Source organism: Fundulus heteroclitus, chromosome 24, assembly GCF_011125445.2.
Source record: "Fundulus heteroclitus isolate FHET01 chromosome 24, MU-UCD_Fhet_4.1, whole genome shotgun sequence".
Classification (NCBI taxonomy): Eukaryota; Metazoa; Chordata; class Actinopteri; order Cyprinodontiformes; family Fundulidae; genus Fundulus; species Fundulus heteroclitus.
Window position 1 is genome coordinate 9,124,709 of NC_046384.1, and position 26,946 is coordinate 9,151,654.

A 26,946-nucleotide genomic window follows, 5' to 3' on the forward strand; every position below is an offset into this window, starting at 1 on the left:
TTTCATTCTGCCTTGGGTACAAATTCCTGATGCCTAAAGATACCCCATCCATCTATTAAAACAATTATAGTCTGGTGTAAACAGTGTGGCCATGTCCAGCTATCATACAATTCAGGAAGTAGACGTGTTCTGTGTCCCAGAGATGATTTATGGTGCAACATCTGTATATAAAGGCCAGAATAGAAGCTAAAGACCTGATGAAGATTCTACTGAAGCTGGTGGCGATCCTCCTCATGCTGAGTGAAACAAGCCTTGAACAGACATGAGCTGAACGGCCACTCAGAGAGGAAGAAGCCATTATGCTAAAGGAAACATAAAATCCAAGATTTGAGTGTGAAAATGTCTTCAGGGACCAAAACTAAGATTATTGAAGGTATGTTCTGTGGTCTGATTAAACTAAAATTAAAGTGTTTCACCATAATGAGCATGAACACACTTGGAGGAAATGGAGGAAGCTTGTTGGCAACACGAGAACATCATCCCAACTGTGAATTACGGTGGTGGCAGCATGATACTGTGGTAGTATTTTGCTGCAGGAGGGACTGGTGCACTTCACAAAATAAATAGTGTAATGAGGAAAGAACATTATGTGGAAATATTGAAGCAACATCTCAAGATAACAACCTGGAAGTTAAAACTTTGACCAAAATGGGTCTTTTAGATGTCCCTAAACACACCGCTGAATTGATTATAAAGACAAAGTTAATGTTCTGGAGCGGCCATCGCAAAAGAGAAATATGAAAAAAAAAATCACTCATTTTGATATTCACCAAATAGAAATAATTTTGGTAATTATAACAAACTTAGAACAGGAAAATTTCAGTCAGATTTAAAGACATGGCTGTTTTTATACAGATTAAGTAAACATCTGGTTTCAACTGTGAAACCCCAGTAAAACTAATTAAAGGTTGAGGATGTCACATGACAAAATATAGGAAACATTCAAGGGTGTGAATACTTTTCTAGTCACTGTTTTCAGTTGTGATAATTTCCTTAGAGATATTGTATCATCTTTCCTCGACTTTTTAACTTACCCTTTGGTTTATTTTTATTGCAACACCCTGCAATAAAGACAAATACATGTTACATTTTCAAAATAGTTTATATGTAAATTGTGCATAATTTACAGAAGATTTTCTAACTTACAAAATTCCTTCAATGTGGGAATCTTCCCTGTAATATAAGTGGAGACAGCAGTGTTAAATAATTAATATATGTTATACAGTTCAGGTTTAAACACAAACAACAGTAATTTCTGGGTGAGATGAGCTCAAAGACACATAAATCAAAACCAGCTCTTTGCTTGTTGAATGAAGTGAAACTCATAAACAGAGAATCGTTCTGCTTTAGGACAAAATCTCCAAGAAACTTTCCCTCCTGACGACAGATTGACTAACAAACATGCTGCCAGCTTAGATTGGACAGTTTTTATGATCGAAAGGAGGACGACAGGTAACATGAAGAGACGTTAAAATAACACAGGAAACTGATGTTTGTAGTGCATTTTTACCTTTTTTGCACCAATAATAGACAAAACGTCCAACCACAGCGAGAACCGCAGCCGCAATCAGGACCACAATTATTACAGGCAGTCCAGCCGCTGCTCCAGGACTCCCTGAAACAAAAAAATTAATTATTAAAACCATAAATTGTTCATAGAGCCTACCAGTCCAACAGCTGCTGCTCCAGGTATTAATGTTGGATACTTTGAATTGTTTTTCTTTAAGTTGAAGAAAAGTAACATTGTGCACACCATCCCAACCATGGTGGCAGCATCATGCTAAGTGGAAGCTTTCCTTCAGCAGAGACAGAGAAGCTGGTCAGAGCTGATGGAAATAATGGAGTTTGCTAATTATTTCAGGCTCAGTTGAAAAGACTGAATTCTCCTAATCTAGCAATATAAGAACAGGATTTGAGTCAGTATTTCTTTGAAAACACTTGCTGTATTTAGTTAGTTTTAATAACTTAATTCAAAGCAGATTTTAATGCACCTGTCATGGTTGAGATTTGGTTCGACTTTATTTTTCTGTTGTTTTTATTTTTCATCTCATGTGGGTTTGGTTTGACTTTATTTATTGTTAGTTTTCATTGTCATTAGTTATTTTCTGTCATCTTCACTTCACCTCCTCTGTAGTTAGTCACACCTGCCAGCCACTAATTAGCCAGACTCACTTCACCTGCCAGCCTCCCTACTTAAGCCTCACTCTGCTGTCACTCCTTGCCGGTCCGTCATCATTCTACACCTCTCCATGCCAGTCCCCGTTTTTGCCTCGGAAAGATTTGTTTTCTTGTTTAAGTTCTGCTAACCTGACTAGCCGCCCTGGAGAAGCTCAGCTCTGTGCCCTGGTGTCTGCAATGAACTGCTAACCTGTTGTGGCTACGGGCCTGCTAGCCGAGCAGTAATGAGCATTCCCGGCTGCCTAGAAAATCGTGACTCTTTTTTACTCCGGGCCGTCAGCTCCTGCCATCACCTTCACTCTGGTTCTGTGTTACCTGCTCCTCTGGCCTCATCAAACCTCCATCATCAACCTTGCAATAAAGACTCTCAATTTTAGTCCCGTGTGTGTGGTTCTGAGTTCATCCGTAGACAAATCGTGACAGCACCTAAGTCTGCATTTGAGTAAAGTCATTGAATAGATGTGGTCCTCCTTCCTATGGAACTGAAGAGAATGACTGAAAAGACCAAATAAACGTTTTACAGTGGCCTAGTCCAAGTCTAGATCTAAATCCAATAGAGATACTGTGTCATGACCTTTAACAGGTTGTTCATGCTGGGACACCCGCAAGTGTTTGTAACTCACCTCTGCTAATGGGGTTATCAACTCCATCACTGGAGCTGTTGCTGACACGGTTTTCCAACTCGCAGATGAAGGAGCTCTCCTTGTTCTCCTGAGAAACAAATGGAAAACAGCTCTAAACCAGCCCATCAAGTTCTCATCCTGGGTTCTTTCAGGTTTCCTCCTACTCATACCGTTGTTATAATCAGCTCTTTGTCGTTGGACTGCACCACCTCTCCATTTCTCCATCTATATGTGACAGTTCCAACATCAGGGTTGATCTTAGCTTCACAGGTGAGATAACAGAGGGTCTTCTCATTGTTGCACTTTACGGACACCATGGGTTTTGGGACCGGTTCTGACAGAAACAGGAACAGATTACCATCAACATCAATCAGGTTAAAACTCAACAAACTTCAGTCAAAACTGTTAAACTCACCGATAACTTGGAGTTCCAGCTGGTTGAGAACTTTATGGTTGATCTGAGGTGTGTAGATGCCGCTGTCCTCCACTTTCAGGTTGCTGATGGTCAAGCTTCCATCTTTTTTATTCAAGCTACAGCGATCTGGAAGCAGGAACCACATAAAGAGACAATGATTGATGTGAATCTGCAGGGTTTCAGGTTTTACAAAACTTTATGCTCCAGTCACAAGTTACCTTACCTTTAAAATCTCTGTAACAAATAACGCTTGGTCCGTCCCACTCCAAGGCGAAGTCCGGTTCTTGTTTCCAGGTTACGCTTCTAATGGAATCAAATGACTGACCAGGATTCAGGACAACAGAGTCACCAACTGTTTTGTAGATTGGATCAGCTGTGAATGAAAAACAACAATATTTTCACTCCTTCATGTGATTTTTTTTCCTCTTTCTGTGACTGAGCAGCTTTACTGGGTTCACCCCTTTCTGTTAAATCTACTTTATAGATCTAAATAACTTTTAGGTTTTTCTTCACACCCCTAAACAAAGTCAAGTCTGCAGGTATTATTACTAACAAAATGAAACACCATTTTTTGTACATTTCTACTATTTAAAAGTTCTGATCAACTTTAAATCACTGCATCAAATAAACAAATGAAGATATTCAAGCATTTTGTCTAACTAGCTTTAAAAACCCTACAGATTTTACTGGGTCTGTTCTTTCTGTGGGGAGGAAGAAATTTTTCTGCCCACACTAAAGATCACCATGGCCTCATTTCACAAAGCCAGGTTAGTGGAAATCCAGAGTAAGTTCTGGGTAAACTCCTGCATACACGGGCTTCTCCGTTTTATAAAGCAAGGAAGTCTTTACCCTGAGTCAAATCATGACAACAAATTACTGAAACAACCCTGCGCTGTAGCAGGGATGTTTGGGCTAGCTCTGAGTTTTTCCTACTTTTTAGATGAGATCTGCCCAAGGGAGTGTCGGAAAACACGTGTTGTTCCCTCTAGACGCTAGATTGCAAATGCGCCACATAAATCTGTCGGGAGAGGCTGAATAGAACGTATTAAACTTATTCGTATAGCACCTATTCAAAAGCACCCCACTTCTCCCCCCGGGTGCTTTGAGTCTTATTACAAAAAAACAGGCCGGCAGCCGCTGCCCTGTACCGTATGAGGTGGACAGATGGACAATTCAGAGACAAAACTTAAAAGCTTTCAGTGTGAAATGAGAGAAATCCTCGATAAATATATGGATCTCATATCGTCTGGGTATAGAAAGCTGAAGTGTCTGTTTTTTCACCGTTTAGCCGTGGTTCCAATTTGAAAAAAATGAAATTGTATTTCGTTTTGACCCACTCTGTTCATAGTGGTCCTTAATATTAATGTCATCGCTCTTGGATTTCCTCAGAGAAAACCTGATTTCTCCTCGCCCCACAGCCAATTGCTGAAAAGAGGTGCGTTTGGGGCTGGATCATTCTCAACCCTGGAGTTTCATGCCTCAGACCAGCCCGCTTAAGATAAAGACCTATTATTATTAAAATATGTAGATTTATTTTATATTCCATCCTATTCCCTTTCACTTGAGGGCTTTGTGTATTTATCATCTTACTTTGGTAAATGATAAATATATATACACAACGGGTCACTGACTAACAGCAGCAATCCTCTCACCACTAATGGCTTTGCTTCTGACACTAAATCACTTTTTGAAAATGAATTGGTTTTTGTGACCAATATCTGTTTTTGAACTTTAAATAAAGTACATTTGTGTGAACAAGGATTTGACTTGATTATTTTATCTATACAGGTGTATTACCATCAGCTATTTTCTAACCCTGCTCATTCCCGTTAAGTGTTGTGAAGCAGGAAGTGGTTGGGTCGTGTAGTGTATATAATTTGTAAAGTGTTTTCTATTCTTGTCCACCCCTCGCTAGCTTTGTGCCCCATGCTGGCCACCCCAGTAAAAAATATTCTGGCTACGCCCCTGGTGTTACACCATAGTCCTTCTAAAAAGATGCCTTAAGCTCTTCACAGAACTTTTTTTTTTTAAGTTTTATCTAAAATAATGACATTCACTTAGGGCTCGATGGTATAGAAAAGAAGCATATCAATAAAACAGAAATCATATTGATCAATATCGACAATTATCAACAAATTCAAAACATATTTTAAGTGCAGCCCTGGCCATTTTATGCTCTTGGTTAGCGACCTATTTTTTTGATAAAGAACCCATAAACACTGAATTCAAACTCAACCCCTTATTCAACTAAAACTACAAGTTTTAAAAAAATAAAAAAACAAACGCCTGCTCTTTGAACTCTTTAAAGGGAGCGGAGCTAAGAGGGCGGAGAATTCCTGGGTCTGCGTTGTGATTGGTTGGGAGGATGTGAAGGCTATAATATTAACCTACATGTAGAAAAAAAGTGTCAATAAAAAGTTCAATAGAATAATAGTTTTCCTTCCTTTTGCATTCTAGCCTATCATCGATATACATCTATCGATCAATATGTGTTATTGAATTATCCTCCAGCCCTAATTTCACTTATTTTTTCTTAACCACAAACACGCATAAATAAATCAAGATAAACAGTAGCCCTATAGGGACTATGTTTCATTTTCATACTCACCACAGAGTGCTTTAGCCGTGAAGAAAAGGACCAACAGCGCTGATCGAGCCGGCAGAAACAGCATGATTGGTACCTGGAAAAATCCCGATGACAAAAATGCCAATTCCTGCCGACTGGATGATTGTCAGCAGCACCTGGTGGAGGGAAATGACGAAGTTCAAAAGGGAGGAACCTCGGGTCGCAGTGAAAGTGAAGTGGAGATCAAGCCTTGCTCGAAAAAAAAAAAAAAAAAAAAAAAAAGCTGCAAGTATTTCTTAAAGTTAGAAAGATATTTATAGATTCAGCTTTTCGTCGGCGGATACTTTCTTCTAAATCGACACCTCTCTGCAACCACAGCAAGGTAAACAGTGAGCTACAACCATAGTTTCCTCAAGACGAGTCTCCCACCTTGCGCGAGAATTACATTGGACTTTGTGCAGAGTTCACTGGTCCGCAGATGCTTAGGGACCGTCTGCAAGTTGCTACACCAGAAGAATAATCATAGATAAATATTCAACAGCGTCACCAAGGAGAGGTGGATTATCCTCAAATTAATTTGTGTATCTGATCTCACGTCTTTCATACTACATTTATTAGATTGGAAAATAATAAAAAAAATTTTTTGAATTTCCCAAAAGCCTAAATGGCAAAAATATTAATTAAAGTCCCCTTTGCTAGGCGTAGGATACAAAAGAAATCCATTAAAAAAACTTTTTGCTCTATAAATCAAATAGCTTTGGATAAATGGCTTTCATTTTAATCTGATTTTATCATTCAGATAAACAACACCTACACTTTTCCATATTGTATTATTAGAATAAGTATAAAATGAGCAATAACTACACTATAGATCTTTGTACTGCCACCAAACTCCTAGAACATATAGATAACCTCATCTGGTTAATACTACAACTCTTACTTTGGGAAGATGTGCTTAACTCTATTTTTGAAATATTTTAATTGTTGTTATAAGCATATAATCACCAATAACTACACTATAGATAATTGTAGTGCCCCCAAACTCGTAGAACACATACTTAACCGCACCTGGATCATACTACAACTCTTACTTTAGGAAGATGGGCCACAGATATTTTAAAGTGAAAGTGAAGTGGAGATCAAGCCTTGCCCGGAAAAAAAACCCAAACTGCAAGTATATTTTAAAGTTAAAAAGATAATCACGAATTCGGCTTTTGCAGATCAAAAACGTATCCGCAGAGCATTGCTTCCACAAAACCGGGCTTGTCCTTCATGAGCAGGGAGGGGCCGAAAAAATTGCAACACCGGAAATATGATAGAGAAATATTCTGTGGCGTCACCAACAGATGTAGTGTCATCAAAATCCTTTCATGTGTATGTGATCTCACGTTTTTCATACGTTTCTTAGATTGGAAAATATTACCTTTTTTTATTATTATTTGAGGAATTTCTTAAACATATAGCCTAAATAGCCAAATATCCAGTGAAATTCCTTTTGCTCTATTATGAATATCAGGTTGCTCTTTCAGTCAAATAGCTTTGGATAAAGGGCTTTCATTTAACAATGATGTTTTATCATTTAAATAAGTAATAAGTACACTCTAACATGAGGTAGTGTCACCAAACTCACAGCACACATAAAAGCACCTCATGTTGATCACACTACAACTTTTGCTTTGGTAAAATGGGCCACAAATATTACAAATATTCACAGACACAGAGGGAACACTGATAGAAATAGAGGCGAATCGGAAATTTGACAAAGCAGACTGGAATAAGTTTAAAGTAACGAGTAATTTAACCACTCTAGATTTAAACAAATTAAATAAATGAACAAAATTATGTTATTAGTAAAAGTATGAATGATGCAGCAAAAAACAGAATCTATTCCTAAAGGTGGTGGAAACAAAAAAGAAGAAATTATCACCATGGAGGACACCAGAGGCAGCAATGAAACAGCAGAATAAGGCTTGTAAAAACATCAAAACTTATTTACTATAAAAGGAAACAGGCGGGTGTAATATTGAATGCTAAATGGGATTATTAGAGAAAGTACTGTGAATCATTGAGTAAAAATACACCATTAGACAGTTTGGGGTACTAAAAAAATGTCTGGTTGTTCAAAAGATTATTTCTCCCCAATCATGAACGATAATTAAAATTTAATGGATAACAAAATTAAATCTGAATTATTAGCAAAAACATTTGCAAAGATACAAGTAAAGAGAATCTTAATATTAAAGAAGAAGAGGACGTGAAATAACATTAAAGAGATATATTGGTATACTTCAGAATAAAGAGGATGAGGTTGCAATTAATATGAAATTTGCTTTGACAAAATTAAATAAGGCTTTAAATTAATCTAGGAAAATAACTTCAGACAATAATTAAATCAGTTATTGCTTGCTGAACAATCTTACTGATTTAAGAAAAACATAGTTAGTATTACATAACAAGGTATGTGAGGAAGGAAAATTACCAAACAAATGGAAGGAAGCCATTATTGTCCCAATATGTAAACCTGAAAAAGCTCCTAATTTAGATATATGCCAGTAGCTCTCACATCTTATTTGGGTAAAATTATAGAAAAATTGACAAATTACAAACTAGAATATTTATTAGAATCTAAGAAGAAAATTAAATGTTATCAGCTTTGATTTAGAAATGTAGAAGCACTTTATGCTGGTGAAGATTCTCAGTCATCCAGGTCATGGTCATACCAAAAAAAGTAAAAAAAACAAAGGAACTGGACTTGCTTTGCGTAGTTGAAGATGTTTCGCTTCCTCTCCAGGAAGATTTCTCAACCAAAAGAGTCCTAATGAGGATCAAAATGTTCACATTTTGGACAAAGAAGACAGATGGTTTGAAAGGGGTGTGAAGGAAGCCATCTACGTTAAGAGAGAAAAAACAACCTTAAACAGAGGAGGAGGCCTTAGGTTCCAACTCTCAAAAACCTACAATCCAGCTATAGGATTAATTCCAGCCAATCATCACCTCAATTCTCATCCTCATTCGGGTGATCAAAACATTGTTCCTGTAAGCCAAGCCAATAACAACCCTAACTACTCCTCGTTACAGAGGAGTGGACCAGTTTCGGTTCAATCTGCTGGCTTAATGACTTTAACGACCGCCCATTACTAAGTGGTGGACCTGTTTCGGTTGTATTTGCATGTTATCTAAGCCATTACAAGGCCTTTGTTTGGCAGCAGTATAAAGCTTGATGCTCCACATTACTCTAGACCTTTTCAATTGAGAAAGCTTCCTGGAGAGGAAGCGAAACGTCTTCAACTACGGAAAACAAGTCCAGTTGTTTTGTTTGTTTTCTACTTTTTTTGGAATGGAAGCACTTTAGATCCAGCTTTGTTTCGAACATAAAATGTTCAAGTTAATAAACAAAGTGTAATGGCAATATTTCTAGATGTGGAGAAGGCATATGACATGTTATGGAAAGGATTATTGATTAAAACAAAACAGATGGGTTGAAGGTGAAATGTATAGGTGGATAAGAAATTTCCTAATTGAAAGAAGTATTAGTGTTAGAAAATGCAGAGAATTAAGTTCATGTTATCAAGTAGAAAATGGTATACCTCAAGGCAGTATAATTAGTCCTGTGTCATTTAATACAATGATCAATGACATTTTACCTGATATAGGTACGTCTATGGGAGTCTCATTGTTTGCTGATGATGAGGTTATTTAGAAGAGGGGAAGAAATGTATTAATAAAAGAAAAACTACAAGAGACATTACACAAAGTAGAATCCTGGGCATTAGAATGGGGACTTAGATTTTCAGCATCCAAAACAAAAGTGGTGTCATGATTTAGTTTGGTTTGTTCTGGACTCCACCTGCTGCCACTAATCAGTGTTTACTCTGCTCACCTGTTCCCTAGCCTTCATATACCTGCCAGATTGTTGCGTCACCTCAGTCGTGCTCTGCCACTGTGGTGTTTTCAGGTTGAGTGGTTTCACCTGCAACTCCTGGTCTGCTTCTGCATTCAGCATTTACTATAAAGCCATTTTCAACATAACTCTGTGTTCAGCTGAATTTCAGATTCACACCTACAATAATTACAGTACGATCTGGCAGTAGGTGTGTAGGTGAAAATCACCCCACTGTTACTGCCTACTGCACACTATTATCTCCACAATATTTAAATGTACATTTCTGTAAATAAAGCCTCAAATCATTAAACAAAAGCACCTTATTACCTCATTATTACCTGTTATCCGTGGCTCATGAAGGACAAGTAGTTAATACAAACTTTTAAACTTCATCTTTTTAATTTTTTTAATCTTTTGAGCGCTATTATGAGAAAAAAAACCACTGTAACCCTTAAACTTTGCCTGTTTTTTTTATGTGTACTCTCAGCCCGAGTGGCCAAAAATAAATTTCACATTAACACATGGTGACTATGGAGAATCTTTGCTTCAAATATTCCAATCATTAGCAGACCTCTGTACCTGATCCAGGTGTGATGGACCAGGGACAAGTACAAAGGTATTTCTGTTCCCGAGAACTGAAGTTAGAGGCTCCAAAAAATGACAGACATATTCACAGTCAGCACATTTCTTTCTCATTTTAATTCATTTTTCATGTCAAAAACAAACTTCAGTGTCGTAACAAGTGGTCTCTGCTGCCCCCTGGTGGGGAAAGAGTGAATTCAGCTGCCACATGCCAACCAAGAACGCTCACAAATAACTTTAAATAGGTTTATCAGAGCTCGGTTAGTCCTCAATTTACAGTTATAAAAAACTTTATCTGTCCTCAAAAGCATGTTGGTCTTTGGGGATAAAAAGATGCAGTTTAAGATTTAAAGTCAATCTCTGGGCATATGTTGCATCAACTGCTGGAATTCAAGTCTCTCAGATCATCTGGCACCATAAAGAGTTTTAATTCTCCAGAGTAAAACAAAAACATTTCCCTAATATCCAGCAGCAACACATTAGAATACAGAGCCTTAAATAGGCTGTTGTCTTGATTTATAAATAATATCCCAACTAAAGGTTGAGAAACACTGAGCTCATGGTGTTTCTGATATGAAAATATGCTTTAAGACTCCAACACACAAATATGTACAACAATATAAATACAAAGACATTACAGCAATAAAACCACAGAACAAGTTAATGTTTACATGAATAACTTGCTTTGTGCAAAGGTTTCTGATGAAAGTTGGTTGCTGCTGATCCACTGACAAACAGTTTATCCAACTCATAATGAGAAAGATTTGATCAGATAAACCTTATAATTTACTGCTGTTGTATTTTTAAAAAGTTAAAAGAAACATGAAGACACAATTAGAGTCAGGCATCTTTGGTCATTTAGTATTTGCGTTCATCCAGTCATGTTCATCTCTCCTGACAGCAGATGTTTCACTGCTTCCTCAACTTGCTGCTGAGATGGAGACACATGTCCCTCTGCAGAAGATCGTTGCTGTCAGTTCTGTTCAAACATTTGAAATGTCAGCTCATCTAATAAATACTAGATAGCTGCAGGTTAAACAGCTTTGAGGTCCGTCACGTCTTCCCAGAGAGGACCGGCCCACAGCAGTTCCACACACAGATGAAGACTGTTTCAGCTTTGGTCCTGGACTGCAGAATCTTCTTCAGATGTTTCTGGACCACTTGGCGTCTCTGATGTATTCTCTATGAAAAGAAACAAGAATTATTAATAGACACACGAGTGAAACACTGTTTGACAGAGGAGACTCCTGAACACCATTTAATGGGAAATGTACAGTTATTGAAGCCACAACGGTTAAATCCAGGACCTTCCTGATCATTGCAGCCTGATGCAGAGTCATAGCAGGAGAAATTAGCAACACTTTTTAGAGCTGGAAGATAATTTAACTCCATAACTATAAAGGCAACACACACACTATAGTCTGAAGATTTTTATAACTTTTAAAGCTAATCTTTGGCGACTAACTCGCCTTGTTTTTGTTTAACAGGAATGAGAGAAACATCTTTGTCAGTCTCTGCTTTTTTCTTACATGCTTAAATAACTAGTTGTACTTTGAACTGTGTTTAGTCTGGGAGGTAAAGCTTGGTGGAGGCTTTTAGCTTTGATTCTCCACCTCATTTTGGTGATTCTCAGCGTTAGCATAAACCATCTACTCTGCTCACATCTCATGCAGACTTTGGACAACACAGTTTATGTTGAACTGGTTAAATTGAGTTTTTCCACACATGGTTACAGACTTACTGCCTAAATAAGTCACAAAGAGAAACAAATATCTGAAAAACCTTTACTCACTAGTTCCTATAGCGGGCAGTTGGATTTCTTCAGGGTTGGAGTCCACGTGTTGTTCTCCTAGTTTCTCACTAGATGACTTCAATGCTGACTTCTTAAGCTGGCCTATCAAAACAATCACTGTGTTGCAGCTTTTCACTTTACTCTGAATTTACTGGGATTTTCTTTACCAACCAGCAGAAAATGTAAACTTACCATCTTTCTCCTCTTCCCTGGGTGAAGTCTTATCTTCTGTCAATGAGACACAAGCTATGAGCGGCACACACTACAACCATGTGATTTATAGCAATAATAATAAAACATTTCTACACATTTGAACAAACCACTGCATGTCTTTCTCCTCTCTTCCTGTCCATCTACAGGTGAATAAAGGACACTTGAGCCAATAACATTTAGCCTCTTAATTTCACCTTTATTCACTGGCAATCTGACTGAGACACAGAGTCAACCATGATGTAACACAGAGGATGTTTCTTTCTGAGTGAAACAGTGAAATACCTGAGGGTCGTGATAGTAATCATTACTACTAATAATATATGCATATTTTAAATGAAATCATGACGAGTCTGAACTAAATATTCATGGTAATTAATCTCCATGCTGCTGGGAACAAAAAGCCTAAATACACAGCGTGAAGTCGTCTGTTTTTCCGGCTCCTTTTGATTCACCCACATATAACAGAACCAGGAGATAGAAAATTACAAAAAATAAATAAAATAAACGTATGTAAACAGGGGTGGATTTAAATATGGGACATAAGGGCAGTTGCCCAGGGTGGTATTGGGCAGTGGAGCAGAAACATGAGTGCTAGATAGAAAATAATGACTTATCTGTAAGCTGCTTTCTGAACATGTTTTCTATTGTTATTATGTATCAAAGGGGAGATGATTTTCTCTCTGCTTTCTGCTGAGAATAGGGCTAATAGGTTACAGGTTTATGGAGGACTGGACTGTATTCATGCCTCCCAGAATCTCAGAATATTTTCTGCATTTTAATTAGTTGAGGGTGAAGAGAGAAGGGGTCACCCAGGGTTAAAGTCATGAATGAACCAGTACTGGATGTAGTAGGAGGGTAGACCTCTCTCTAAAACCAGGACCTTCCTGATCATTGCAGCCTGATGCAGAGTCATAGCAGGAGAAATTAGAAATGCTTTTTAGAGCTGGAAGATAATTTAACTCCAAAACTATAAAGGCAACACATGCGCTATAGTTTGAAGATTTTCATAACTTTTAATGCTAATCTTTGGCGGCTAACTCGCCTTGTTTTTGTTGCACAGGAATGAGAGAAACATCTTTGTCAGTCTCTGCTTTTTTCTTATGCTTAAATAACTAGTTGTACTTTGAATTGTGTTTAGTCTGGGAGGTCAAGCTTGGTGGAGGCTTTTAGCTTTGATTCTCCACCTCATTTTGGTGATTCTCAGCGTTAGCATAAACCATCTACTCTGCTCACATCTCATGCAGACTTTGGACAACACAGTTTATGTTGAACTGGTTAAATTGACTTTTTCCACACATGGTTACAGACTTACTGCCTAAATAAGTCACAAAGAGAAACAAATATCTGAAAAACCTTTACTCACTAGTTCCTTTGGTGGGCTGTTGGATTTCCTTAGCTTTGGAGTCCACGTGTTGTTCTCCTAGTTTCTCACTAGATGACTTCAATGCTGACTTTTGATGCTGGTCTATCAAAACAATCACTGTGTTGCAGCTTTTCACTTTACTCAGAATTTGCTGGGATTTTCTTTACCAACCAGCAGAAAATGTAAACTTACCATCTTTCTCCTCGTTAACTCTGGGTGAAGTTTCATCATCTGTCAATGAGACACAAGCTATGAGCGGCTCACACTACAACCATGTGATTTATAGCAATAATAATAAAACATTTCAACACATTTGAACAAACCACTGCATGTCTTTCTCCTCTCTTCCTGTCCATCTACAGGTGAATAAAGGCCACTTGAGCCAATAACATTTAGCCTCTTAATTTCACCTTTATTCACTGGCAATCTGACTGAGACACAGAGTCAACCATGATGTAACACAGAGGATGTTTCTTTCTGAGTGAAACAGTGAAATACCTGAGGGTCGTGATAGTAATCATTACTACTAATAATATATGCATATTTTAAATGAAATCATGACGAGTCTGAACTAAATATTCATGGTAATTAATCTCCATGCTGCTGGGAACAAAAAGCCTAAATACACAGCGTGAAGTCGTCTGTTTTTCTGGCTCCTTTTGATTCACCCACATATAACAGAACCAGGAGATAGAAAATTACAAAAAATAAATAAAATAAACGTATGTAAACAGGGGTGGATTTAAATATGGGACATAAGGGCAGTTGCCCGGGGTGGTATTGGGCAGTGGGGCGGAAACATAAGTGCTAGATAGAAAATAATGACTTATCTGTAAGCTGCTTTCTGAACATGTTTTCTATTGTTATTATGTATCAAAGGAGAGATGATTTTCTCTCTGCTTTCTGCTGAGAATAGGGCTACTAGGTTACAGGTTTATGGAGGACTGGACCGTATTCATGCCTCCCAGAATCTCATATTCTTTTCTGCATTTTAATAGGGTGTTTTCACTGACGTCACTGGCCAACTTCCGGTCCGCCATATTGGGTGGCACACTTCCTTATCTCTAGTTGTCTTACACGTATTATCGTATCGCGAATGGATAAGTACGCCAGCACGCTAGAGCGACCAGATAAGGACGTATATCTGAGGAAATGTTCCGTGATCGACCATATGGACCCGTATGCCCTCCACGGTGCCTTGTTTAGCCGTAATCCAGATGATTGGCCAAATGTAGAGCACGGCGACATAGTGCATTACCTGGTGTTCGGTGAAAACCCTCTGCACACTCTTGAGGAAATGAGAGCTTACAAGGATCTAGAGGCTCACAACCAGTTCACATCTGGTTATGTACATCAAGGAAATCGCCATCATACGTGGACGGGTGAGTTTTAATAAGATGGTAAAAATGTAAACAATCCGACGCAAATGTGTTGCAAATGTGACGGCCGGCGGTGCGCGAAGGCGCTTGGCTGCAAGGCCGATCAACGCCGCTCGCGGCTTTAATTATTTAAGCAGAACAATGACCAGTGCAAAATTAAGTTGTATTTACCGTATTGGCGCCGGTAGGAGCTGCAGATCATAAAGCCAGCAAACAGTGGGAACACAGCAACTCGTTCAAAGGTAAGCTGCGCTCAGACGAGCTGGCACATGCTAGTTTAGTAGCTGCTAACCGCCAGTGCTAACAACCACTCGCGCATGTAATGTACTTTTAACTTGCTGCTATGTGTTTCAAACGTTTAGAACACACTCTCATTGACATCGGGATACTGTGGAAAGTTATGTTCGGTCTTACAGCCGCGATCCAAGCGAGCCGACGATCTCTTTATCTCTGTAACTCGTTCAAAGGTAAGCTGCGCTCAGCCGGGTTAGCACATGCTAACCGTTAGCGCTAACAACCACTCGCGCATGTAATGTACTTTTAACTTGCTGCTATGTGTTTCAAACGTTTAGAACACACTCTCATTGACATCGGGATACTGTGGAAAGTTATGTTCGGTCGACTTACAGCCGCGATCCAAGCGAGCCGACGACTCTTTGTTATCGCTAACAGTTGTTCTCCGTGGTTGCGCCTCCAGGCAGGAAAGCGGTGGAAAATTAATCTGTTTCTATGTTTTTCCCATGGCGATCATGTGTTGCGCTGTTACAGCCCACAATACAGCAACGGTTTACCATGGTTGAAATCAAGTTAAGGTGAAATTAATCAAATTAAAACACGGCTGAGAGAGGGAGTACAGTATGCGGTAGTAATAGGCAGTAGAGGCGGCGGAGGCAGTCAACACGGCAGCCGCGGAAAGTAATAAGTCATAACGCCCAAGCCCTATTATTAATATATTCTTCTTACATGTTTTAAATACTTAACAGTTAATTACCTGTGACAAAGTGAGCACCGCAGACTCTGGCGTATTCCAGCTTAACACCGTCCAAATCGGACCTGGATATCCGTGTCAGCCATAGGTGACGGCGTTGTTCAGACAGCTGTTTTTTTTTTTCACACTGATTCACTATTACGGCTGGTAGGCGATAGAAAGCGTTGATCTCCACCTCCACGGGCCGTGCAACCAACCATTAAACACGTTTTCCCCATTGTTCACTTCCAATACTGCCTAAGGCGTCATACAATGCAGGTCAACGGTGCGAAACGACTGCCACCCAATATGGCGGACGCGCTGAGTAGTCACCTGAGCGTGACGTCAGCTGAAAACCCCCTATTGGTTGAGGGTAAAGAGACGAAGGGGTCACCCAGGGTTAAAGTCATGAATGAACCAGTACTGGATGTAGTAGGAGGGTAGACCTCCCTCTAAAACCAGGACCTTCCTGATCATTGCAGCCTAATGCAGAGTCATAGCAGGAGAAATTAGCAATGCTTTTAGAGCTGGAAGATAATTTAACTCCAAAACTATAAAGGCAACACATGCACTATAGTTTGAAGATTTTCATAACTTTAATGCTGATCTTTTGAGGCTAACTCGCCTTGTTTTTGTTGAACAGGAATGAGAGAAACATCTTTGCGAGTCTCTGCTTTCTTCCTACATGCTTAAATAACTAGTTGTACTTTGAACTGTGTTTAGTCTGGGAGGTAAAGCTTGGTGGAGGCTTTTAGCTGAGTTTCTACACCTCATTTTGGTGATTCTCAGCGTTAGCATAAACCATCTACTCTGCTCACATCTCATGCAGCCTTTGGACAACACAGTTTATGTTGAACTGCTTAAATTGACCTTTTCCACACATGGTTACAGACTTACTGCCTAAATAAGTCACAAAGAGAAACAAATATCTGAAAAACCTTTACTCACTAGTTCCTTTGGTGGGCTGTTGGATATCTTCAGGGTTGGAGTCCTGGTCTGATTTTCCTTGGTTCTCACTAGATGACTTCAATGCTGACTTCTTAAGCTGGTCTATCAAAACAATCACTGTGTTGCAGCTTTTCACTTTACTCTGAATTTACTGGGATTTTCTTTACCAAGCAGCAGAAAATGTAAACTTACCATCTGTCTCCTCTTCCCTGGGTGAAGTCTTATCTTCTGTCAATAAGACACAAGCTATGAGCGGCTCACACTACAACCATGTGATTTATAGCAATAATAATAAAACATTTCTACACATTTTAACAAACCACTGCATGTCTTTCCCCTCTCTTCCTGTCCATCTACAGGTGAATAAAGGCCACTTGAGCCAATAACATTTAGCCTCTTCATTTCACCTTTATTCACTGGTTATCTGACTGAGACACAGAGTCAACCATGATGTAACACAGAGGAAGTTTCTTTCTGAGTGAGACAATAAAATACATGAGGGTCGTGATAGTAAGCATTACTACTAATATATGCATATTTTAAATGAAATCATGACGAGTCTGAACTAAATATTCATGGTAATTAATCTCCATGCTGCTGGGAACAAAAAGCCTAAATACACAACGTGAAGTCGTCTGTTTTTCCGGCTCCTTTTGATTCACCCACATATAACAGAACCAGGAGATAGAAAATTACAAAAAATAAATAAAATAAACGTATGTAAACAGGGGTGGTTTTAAATATGGGACATAAGGGCAGTTGCCCAGGGTGGTATTGGGCAGTGGAGCAGAAACATGAGTGCTAGATAGAAAATAATGACTTATCTGTAAGCTGCTTTCTGAACATGTTTTCTATTGTTATTATGTATCAAAGGGGAGATGATTTTCTCTCTGCTTTCTGCTGAGAATAGGGCTAATAGGTTACAGGTTTATGGAGGACTGGACTGTATTCATGCCTCCCAGAATCTCAGAATATTTTCTGCATTTTAATTAGTTGAGGGTGAAGAGAGAAGGGGTCACCCAGGGTTAAAGTCATGAATGAACCAGTACTGGATGTAGTAGGAGGGTAGACCTCTCTCTAAAACCAGGACCTTCCTGATCATTGCAGCCTGATGCAGAGTATTGCAGGAGAAATTAGAAATGCTGTTTAGAGCTGGAAGATAATTTAACTCCAAAACTATAAAGGCAACACATGCGCTATAGTTTGAAGATTTTCATAACTTTTAATGCTAATCTTTGGCGGCTAACTCGCCTTGTTTTTGTTGCACAGGAATGAGAGAAACATCTTTGTCAGTCTCTGCTTTTTTCTTACATGCTTAAATAACTAGTTGTACTTTGAATTGTGTTTAGTCTGGGAGGTCAAGCTTGGTGGAGGCTTTTAGCTTTGATTCTCCACCTCATTTTGGTGATTCTCAGCGTTAGCATAAACCATCTACTCTGCTCACATCTCATGCAGACTTTGGACAACACAGTTTATGTTGAACTGGTTAAATTGACTTTTTCCACACATGGTTACAGACTTACTGCCTAAATAAGTCACAAAGAGAAACAAATATCTGAAAAACCTTTACTCACTAGTTCCTTTGGTGGGCTGTTGGATTTCCTTAGCTTTGGAGTCCACGTGTTGTTCTCCTAGTTTCTCACTAGATGACTTCAATGCTGACTTTTGATGCTGGTCTATCAAAACAATCACTGTGTTGCAGCTTTTCACTTTACTCAGAATTTGCTGGGATTTTCCTCACCAACCAGCAGAAAGTGTAAACTTACCATCTTTCTCCTCGTTAACTCTGGGCGAAGTTTCATCATCTGTCAATGAGACACAAGCTATGAGCGGCTCACACTACAACCATGTGATTTATAGCAATAATAATAAAACATTTCAACACATTTGAACAAACCACTGCATGTCTTTCCCTTCTATTCCTGTCCAGCTACAGGTCAATAAAGGACACTTGAGCCAATAACATTTAGCCTCTTAATTTCACCTTTATTCACTGGTTATCTGACTGAGACACAGAGTCAACCATGATGTAACACAGAGGAAGTTTCTTTCTGAGTGAGACAATAAAATACATGAGGGTCGTGATAGTAATCATTACTACTAATATATGCATATTTTAAATGAAATCATGACGAGTCTGAACTAAATATTCATGGTAATTAATCTCCATGCTGCTGGGAACGAAAAGCCTAAATACACAGCGTGAAGTCGTCTGTTTTTCTGGCTCCTTTTGATTCACCCACATATAACAGAACCAGGAGATAGAAAATTACAAAAAATAAATAAAATAAACGTATGTAAACAGGGGTGGATTTAAATATGGGACATAAGGGCAGTTGCCCGGGGTGGTATTGGGCAGTGGGGCGGAAACATAAGTGCTAGATAGAAAATAATGACTTATCTGTAAGCTGCTTTCTGAACATGTTTTCTATTGTTTTTATGTATCAAAGGAGAGATGATTTTCTCTCTGCTTTCTGCTGAGAATAGGGCTACTAGGTTACAGGTTTATGGAGGACTGGACTGTATTCATGCCTCCCAGAATCTCAGAATATTTTCTGCATTTTAATTAGTTGAGGGTGAAGAGAGAAGGGGTCACCCAGGGTTAAAGTCATGAATGAACCAGTACTGGATGTAGTAGGAGGGTAGACCTCTCTCTAAAACCAGGACCTTCCTGATCATTGCAGCCTGATGCAGAGTCATAGCAGGAGAAATTAGAAATGCTTTTTAGAGCTGGAAGATAATTTAACTCCAAAACTATAAAGGCAACACATGCGCTATAGTTTGAAGATTTTCATAACTTTTAATGCTAATCTTTGGCGGCTAACTCGCCTTGTTTTTGTTGCACAGGAATGAGAGAAACATCTTTGTCAGTCTCTGCTTTTTTCTTACATGCTTAAATAACTAGTTGTACTTTGAATTGTGTTTAGTCTGGGAGGTCAAGCTTGGTGGAGGCTTTTAGCTTTGATTCTCCACCTCATTTTGGTGATTCTCAGCGTTAGCATAAACCATCTACTCTGCTCACATCTCATGCAGACTTTGGACAACACAGTTTATGTTGAACTGGTTAAATTGACTTTTTCCACACATGGTTACAGACTTACTGCCTAAATAAGTCACAAAGAGAAACAAATATCTGAAAAACCTTTACTCACTAGTTCCTTTGGTGGGCTGTTGGATTTCCTTAGCTTTGGAGTCCACGTGTTGTTCTCCTAGTTTCTCACTAGATGACTTCAATGCTGACTTCTCATCCTGGCCTATCAAAACAATCACTGTGTTGCAGCTTTTCACTTTACTCAGAATTTGCTGGGATTTTCTTTACCAACCAGCAGAAAATGTAAACTTACCATCTTTCTCCTCGTTAACTCTGGGCGAAGTTTCATCATCTGTCAATGAGAAACAAGCTATGAGCGGCTCACACTACAACCATGTGATTTATAGCAATAATAATAAAACATTTCAACACATTTGAACAAACCACTGCATGTCTTTCTCCTCTCTTCCTGTCCATCTACAGGTGAATAAAGGACACTTGAGCCAATAACATTTAGCCTCTTAATTTCACCTTTATTCACTGGCAATCTGACTGAGACACAGAGTCAACCATGATGTAACACAGAGGATGTTTCTTTCTGAGTGAGACAGTTAAATACCTGAGGGTCGTGATAGTAATCATTACTACTAATAATATATGCATATTTTAAATGAAATCATGACGAGTCTGAACTAAATATTCATGGTAATTAATCTCCATGCTGCTGGGAACAAAAAGCCTAAATACACAGTGTGAAGTCGTCTGTTTTTCCGGCTCCTTTTGATTCACCCACATATAACAGAACCAGGAGATAGAAAATTACAAAAAAATAAATAAAATAAACGTATGTAAACAGGGGTGGTTTTAAATATGGGACAAAGGGGAGTTGCCCAGGGTGGTATTGGGCAGTGGGGCGGAAACATGAGTGCTAGATAGAAAATAATGACTTATCTGTAAGCTGCTTTCTGAACATGTTTTCTATTGTTTTTATGTATCAAAGGGGAGATGATTTTCTCTCTGCTTTCTGCTGAGAATAGGGCTACTAGGTTACATGTTTATGGAGGACTGGACCGTATTCATGCCTCCCAGAATCTCAGATTCTTTTCTGCATTTTAATTGGTTGAGGGTGAAGAGATGAAGGGGTCGTCCAGGGTTCAAGTCACACCTGCACTATAGTTTAAAGATTTTCATAACTTTGTATGCTAATCTTTGGAGGCTAACTCGCCTTGGTTTTGCTGAACAGGAGTGAGAGAAACATCTTTGTCAGTCTCTGCTTTCTTCTTGCATGCTAACATAACTAGTTGTACTTTAAACTGTGTTTAGTCTGGGAGGTAAAGCTTGGTGGAGGCTTTTAGCTGAGTTTCTCCACCTCATTTTGGTGATTTTTAGTGTTACCATTAACCATCTGTACTATTAGTCAAGTCATAAGCAGAAATAAATATCCAAAAAAGTTTTTCCCACCAGATCCTTCACTGGGCTAATGGAGTCCCTAAAAGTTGAAGGCCTGGTCTTGTTCTGCTTGACTCTCAATGGAGGCCATTGATGCTGCCTTCTGATGCAGGTCTATCAAAACAATCTCTTTTTTACAGCTTTTGACTTTACTCTGAATTTTCTGGGATTTTCTTCACAAAGCAGCAGAAAATGTAAACTTACCATCTTGCTCCTTGTTGTCTTTGGGCGAAGCTTCATCTTCTGTCAATGAGACACAAGCTATGAGTGGCACACACTACAACCATGTGATTTATAGCAATAATAATAAAACATTTCTACACATTTGAACAAACCACTGCATGTCTTTCCCTTTCTCTTCCTGTCCAGCTACAGGTCAATAAAGGCCATTTAAGCCAATAACATTTAGCCTTGTAATAATCGCTACACTACAGGAGAACAGTTATTTCTAAATAAGGGAGAAAAACATCATACTTACCAGCTTCAGCTGTTATATTGGTATTGGTAACTCCAGGCAATGGCTGCTTTCCTTGTTTGTCGTCACCAACTTTGTTGTTCTCTAATGGAGACAGTAGTGTTATGATCAGATCAATCAAGATTATATTACTGATCCCCTCAGGGCGATTAATTTGTCCACATAATCACAAAAAACAATCAAAATATAATTAGAGTAAGATAAAAAGGTAAATAGAATAAAATATAATACAAATAGTTAGAAGTAAAGACTAAAAGAAAATGTTGTAAGTCAAATTAAATATGATACAATAATAATAACAATAATAATAATAATAAAACAGTTATTTTATTTAAATATTCTGCTTTGTGTTATGCTCAGATCAATCAAAATTACATTACTGATCCCCTCAGGGCAATTAATTTGTCCACATAACCACATCTGAATTTTCTGGGAATTTCTTCACCAAGCAACAGAAAATGTAAACTTACCATCTTTCTCCTCGTTGTCTCTGGACGAAGCTTCACCTTCTGTCAATAAGAAACAAGCTATGAGCGGCACACACTACAACCATGTGATTTATAGCAATAAAAATAAAACATTTCTACATGTTTGATCAAACCACTGCATGTCTTTCTCCTCTCTTCCTGTCCATCTACAGGTGAATAAAGGCCACTTGAGCCAATAACATTTAGCCTCTTAATTTCACCTTCATTCACACAGTAATATATGAATATTTTAAACAAAACCATGATGAGTCTGAACTAAATATTCATGGTAATTAATCTCCAGGCTGCTGGGAACAAAGAGCCTAAATACACAACGTGAAGTCGTCTGTTCTGTGTCGCTGCAGAACGTCTCATCTCTTGAGTTTAGGAGCCTTTTTTAACGCCTGAACCACCAGAAACACGTTTCACGTCTCTAAACATGAACGCCTGCAGAACTATTGATGGGCTGCTTTAAAGGACCACAATGTCCGTCTGATCAGATTAAAATATTAAGAAAGGAGGAAAGAATGCAGATTTTCCAAATTTGTGTGAAATATTGTTAGAAAGTCGTACTCACCAGTTGGACCACTGGTTAGTGTGTCACTAGCAGGATGGAACTGTTCATCTTCTTCACTGGACTCTGAAATGTTCGTCTCTGTCCGTTTGGAAAAAGATTATTATGTGAGTGAAAGTTGGATCTTTATATCTTTTCAGCATCAACACAGTGATTAATCCTGCATTAAAAACTAAGTTTATGTTTACAGATTTTATTATAGAAACAGAAACAAATGTCCTGATCAGGTTCAGCCGACACCTCAGCAGAAACTATAGACGGGTCACAGTCTGGGTCCTTTGGTTTCTCTGATGCTAAAATGATCAGAAAACTTCATTTATTTCACTTTTTCTCACAGCTGATGAAGCCTGTCAGAGTAAAGTTCCTGTGAGATTAGACATAAACCAGCGTAACGCATCCAGAGATTATATATTTAATGAATTCATGGCCTCAGGATCAGAACAACAGCCCTGACTTAACCTCCCTCCCAACAATGGAGGACATCTTCACAACTATCAGGGCTGGATTCATCGTTTTGGTCTCAATAGAAAGCTAAGGCCTGTGAGATTACTAGCCTCGTGAGACCATCCTGATCTCGCGAGCTTTCAAGGTTTCACTCGCAGATCAGTCTGGCTACTCTCCGTTAAAGAAAATTTGGAGCCGTTCACCAAACGAACGTCCAATCAGCGTTGGCTTTGAGGCGGGTTGAGGTGTGACGCAACGAGACGCGCGACAGTTCAGTCTAAACAACATGGCGGCTTCAGCCGATGAAACTAGCATTAGCGTGGCTATCGAGCAAGTTTTATCGGAATTACAGAGTATTTCTTTGCTGAGCTAACGAGCCTTTACCTGCAGCAGCAAGAGTAGCTTGGCTTGTGGTTGTATGTTGACGAGTACATCATATGCTTCGTTGATCTGATTGGTTTATTTGGCCCGTCTTTCACCAACATAGGCCAATCAGCTAACCAGTATTTTCGCCCCTTCCCAAAATTACTTCAACGGAAGGTTTCCAGATGGATATGCGGAGCAAATCTATCTGGCGGCGTCAGGTTATGAGATTACACCAGAGGAGTCAGAAAGAGGATTTGTGTTTACCATGTCACAGTAAATTCACCTGCTGCACAGCATCATTTTTATGTCTTTTATCTCCGCTTTAAGCGTTAAAATCACCTTTGAATATTAGAATTTAAGTTAATTAAACTAGGAAGTAGTACAATATCTGATAAGTAATTGCCTAGTTAGATGCAAATAGTTCTTTGGATTTCCTTAGATGTGGGACACAGGTGTTGTTCTACAGGTTTATCACCAGATGGTATCAATGCTAGATTCTGCTACCTGTCCTTTAACTTCAGTTTACTCTGAATTTGCTGGGATTTTCTTTGCCAAGCAGCAGAAAATGTAAATTTACCATCTTTCTCTCTGGGCGGAGCTTCACCTTCTGTCAATAAGACACAAGCTATGAGCGGCTCACACTTACACCATGTGATTTATAGTAATAAAACATCTCAAGACATTTGAACAAAACCATGATAATATGTATTTTTTATAAATTTGCCCACAATAATCATTAAACTGAATTTTGAGCGCATATAAACGAATACACCTGTCAGAAGCCTGAAATATGTTAAATCGTGTTAGAAAGTCTCACTCACCATTTTCATTGACGGTTTGTAGAGTCTCAGGGGGCCACCTCCCATTGAGTTCTTGATCATTTGAAGTCTTTACTTCTAAATCTGAAAAAAAAATGTTATGGCAACAGTTTCAGTAGAGTAAAGGAGAGATTATCTTTATAACAGCTGCAGAAAAAAGTAGCTTTACATACTTAAGTGAATAAATCTGACCCCAGAAAGGGGGAAAAAAACATATACTTACCTGACTTCTTATTGACAGGAAGCAGTTTTTTCTCTGATAAATAAACAAAGTATGAATGACACATTGTAGGTTTTCTTTCCAGTAATAATCTTTTCTATTGCAGCTATGAAGAAATTTGACTGCAGGGTCTAAATTAGATATTTATGAAATGCTAAACATGAGGAATCCATTCATTTTCTGTCATGCTTGTCCCTTGTGGGGTCGCGACGGGTGCTGGTGCCTATCTCCAGCATTATATGGGCAAAGAAATGTGTGGAATAAGTCCTTTAAATAACAGACACCGACTTACCTACTTCTGCAGACTCAGCATCATCCTCTGTGAATGATGAAGATAACACATGTTAAGTTATAGAGCCGCACTGATAGTGGAGCTGTACTCTGGCTAATTTTAACCCTCAGTGTTAATAAACACTTACTAACAGGAATAAGAAATAAACTCCAAACTGTAGTTTTAATCAAATTAAACTAATGACAGCTGGACTCATTTAAATGTTTATGTGGCTTTGTCAACGGAGCTGGTGGCATTGCATTTTATTTAGGGGTGCTCTAGAAAAGACACGCCGCACTTTTCAGATCTTTCCTCTAATTTCATAATAATGCACTCCTCTGTGTTGATCTATTACATAAAGTTGAAACCACATATTTACATACAGTCTACAAAGAGACTAAAAACTTCATGTTCGATGTCAAGATAACCCAAATCTCTCCTCTCTGATAAATGCCAGAAAACTTTAAGATGTCTAGATTAATTTACTAAAAATTCTAATGTTTACAGACAGTAAACATTAAACTATTTGGGGAAGCCTAGATGATGATGTCATCACTGTAAGATTTTCACCTGTGGATGTATTTTAATAACCTGACTCTAGCCAGATTGATATCGCTCCGCCTGTGAGTGGAGCTAGGTGGAGCGATATCAATCTGGCTAGACTCAGGTTAGTAGTTTAAGGTAACACCTCCAGCACAACTTCCTTCTCAAGCACAGCTTCCTTGTGTGAAATCACAAAAAATGTAAAAGAAATCAGCCAAGATATCAGGAGGAGCATTGTGGAGCTCCACACGTCTGATTCTTCCTTGGGTACAAATTCCTGATGTCTAAAGATACCATCATCCATCTATTCAAACAATAATAGTCTGGTATAAACAGTGTGGCCATGTCCAGCTATCATACAGTTCAGGAAGTAGACGTGTTCTGTGTCCCAGAGATGATTTATGGTGCAACATCTGTAAATAAATGTCAGAACAGAAGCGAAAGATCTGATGAAGATGCTACTGAAGCTGGTGGAGAGCCTCCTCATGCTGAGAGAAACAAGCCTTTAACAGACATGAGCTGAACGGCCACTCACAGAGGAAGAAGCCATTATGCTAAAGGAAACATAAAATCCAAATTTGGAGTTTGAAAACGTCTTCAGGGATCAAAACTCATATTATTGAAGGTATGTTCTGTGATCTGATTAAACTAAAATTAAAGTGTTTCACCATAATGAGCATGGACACACTTCGAGGAAATGGAGGAAGCTTGTTGGAAACATAAGAATATCATCCCAGCTGTGAAGTACGGTGGTGGCAGCATGATGCTGTGGTAGTATTTTGCTGCAGGAGGGACTGGTGCACTTCACAAAATAAATAGTGTAATGAGGAAAGAACATTATGTGGAAATATTGAAGCAACATCTCCAGTCATCAACCTGGAAGTTAAAACTTTGACTGAAATGGGTCTTTTAGACGTCCCTAATTACACCGCTGAATCGATTATAAAGTTAATGATCTGGAGTGGCCATCGCAAAAGAGAAATATGAAAAAAAGATCTCCAAATTATTTCTCCCACTCATTATTCTGATATTCACCAAATAGAAATAATTTTGGTAAATATAACAAACTTAAAACAGGAAAAATTCAGTCAGATTTGATGACATTGTTGTTTTTATACAGATTAAGTAAACATCTGGTTTCAACTGTAAAACACCAGTAAAACTAATTAAAAGTTGAGGCTGTCACATGACAAAATGAAGGAAACATTCAAGGGTGTGAATACTTTTCTATTCACTGTTTTCAGCTGTGATAGTTTCCTTAGAGATTTTATATCATCTTTCCTTGTTCAGTTATTACATCCTGTGTAATAACTGAACGAGGAAGTTATTACATGTTAAACATGTTAAAACATGTTAAAATATCAGGATTAATTAATGTA

The 26,946-nt window shown here is 38.5% G+C and overlaps 1 protein-coding gene and 3 long non-coding RNA genes across 4 annotated transcripts in view; all 4 read right to left on the reverse strand.

The window, feature by feature from the left end:
- The window catches only part of LOC105923251, a 152,977-nt gene that overhangs the window by 61,418 nt on the left and 64,613 nt on the right, over window positions 1-26,946 (reverse strand). The gene's annotated exons all lie outside the window — the stretch shown is intronic.
- On the reverse strand, window positions 10,657-12,140 carry LOC105924078. Its single transcript, XR_004927937.1, has 2 exons — window positions 12,040-12,140; window positions 10,657-11,429 (listed from the first exon to the last, which is right to left on the reverse strand). It is a non-coding gene; the product is annotated as an uncharacterized LOC105924078 (long non-coding RNA).
- Window positions 16,958-20,089, reverse strand: LOC118557692. Its single transcript, XR_004927940.1, has 3 exons — window positions 20,062-20,089; window positions 17,102-17,137; window positions 16,958-17,011 (listed from the first exon to the last, which is right to left on the reverse strand). It is a non-coding gene; the product is annotated as an uncharacterized LOC118557692 (long non-coding RNA).
- Window positions 21,486-21,921, reverse strand: LOC118557693. The gene is made up of 3 exons (XR_004927941.1): window positions 21,868-21,921; window positions 21,594-21,632; window positions 21,486-21,503 (listed from the first exon to the last, which is right to left on the reverse strand). It is a non-coding gene; the product is annotated as an uncharacterized LOC118557693 (long non-coding RNA).